The sequence below is a fragment of the Pteropus vampyrus genome, unplaced genomic scaffold (assembly GCF_000151845.1).
Source record: "Pteropus vampyrus isolate Shadow unplaced genomic scaffold, Pvam_2.0 Scaffold225, whole genome shotgun sequence".
In the NCBI taxonomy this organism is placed as follows: Eukaryota; Metazoa; Chordata; class Mammalia; order Chiroptera; family Pteropodidae; genus Pteropus; species Pteropus vampyrus.
The window spans coordinates 1406417-1407784 of record NW_011889006.1 but is presented as its reverse complement, the minus strand read 5'-3'; the positions used below and the strand labels follow the sequence as shown (position 1 = coordinate 1407784).

At 61.6% G+C, this 1368-nt stretch overlaps 1 protein-coding gene across 2 annotated transcripts in view; it reads right to left on the bottom strand.

Moving 5' to 3' along the window:
• HMGA1 (high mobility group AT-hook 1) overlaps window positions 1-378 on the bottom strand; it is an 8843-nt gene extending 8465 nt beyond the window's left edge. For both annotated transcript variants that reach the window (XM_011373485.2, XM_011373486.2), the window contains exon 1: window positions 283-378. The gene's annotated coding sequence lies outside the window, so the exon portion shown is untranslated. The remainder of the gene's footprint in view (window positions 1-282) is intronic.
• Window positions 379-1368: the final 990 nt, after the last annotated feature.

Genomic DNA, 1368 nt, shown 5'->3' with positions numbered 1-1368 from the left:
CTGGCTCCGCCGCCGCCGCCGCCGCTGGTAGCAAATGCGGATCTGAAACCGGGAGAGAGCAGAGGAGCTCAGAGACTGCCACCGCCGCGTGCTCGCCGCCCAGGCCCCCGCGGGGTATTTATGTGTCACATCCAGGCGGGGGGACAAAAATATTCCCCCTCCCCCGAAGGATGGCGAGGGGCAGGAAGCCAGGCACGGCCCGTGCGCGGCCTCAATAAATAAATAATTTAATTAAATAATAGATATAAAAAAAAGAAGCCACCGGAGGGGCCGCGAACTCACGCCTTCTTGGAGCCGCGCCAGCGCCAGAAATAGCCCGGGCTCGGAGTCCCAATTAGAGGAGCGCAGCCCCGGCTCAGGGGAGCTTAAAAAGAGCGACCCAGGGGCAGGGGGGACGGGCCCGCCCGCGCCAGCCGTGTCACTGAGGTGGGGCGGGGCCATGCAAATGAGCCCGGGGATTTAAAAGGGCGGCCGCCCGCCAGCCGCCGCCGCCACCGCTGCCGCCGCCGCGCGGGTGGGTGCCGACTGCTGGGAGGGGCGCGCGGTGCGTCGCACCTCGGAGCGGGCCCGCGGGAGGCCAGGGATGGGAACCCGAGGCTCTGGCCCACTCCCCACTGTCCCGGGCCGGGAGACCTAGGAAGGGGCACAGAGGAACTGCCAAGGGGGCTTTTCGCAGGGATGTGGCGGGGGGCGTCCTTACTGTCTGGAATGGTAGTCTCTGGCAGTCACCCTTGAGGGGCCTTCCGGGTGTGTGAACCTGATTCCCGCGGGGCGAAGGACGTAGGCGGCGTAGGTCCCTGCGGGGTCCGCGCATGGGAGGGAGGGAGGGGTGGAGAGGAACTCGCTAGTTAAGGAATTCCGCGGCCTACTCAACGCCCCCTTCGCCCAGATACGCGGCTGGTAGATTTCCCCTGGGCGGACAGGTGTCAGCATGTACATTTCAGTGCCAACCCGCGTGTGGCTGACTGGTGATATCCAGGTCTTGTGAATTTCAAACGTGAAACTTGTGAAATCCAGAGTTTTAATTTATTAATGGCCGCGAGTGAACCATCAAGGTGCAGCCTTGAAGTGAAACGATTCGCTCGTTACAGGTAAACCTGAGGGAAGGTTAACTCCCTTAGGTGACCTGGAAGGTGTTTTGGAGAAACGTGGTCCCACTTGGTGCTCTGGCCCCCTCCACTGTGACTTTTTAAGAAATAAAGCGTGAACCACTGGTCGTCTAGAAGCACTTTGAGGGCAGGGACTGAGTCCACGCACGCCATGCGCGACAGCGCCCGGCTCAACAAAGACTTGTTGCACGACAAAAAAGGAAGCCAGTGGGAAGATGGCGGGGAGGGAGGTGGGAGAAGAAAGGGGTGCTGTCAGAGG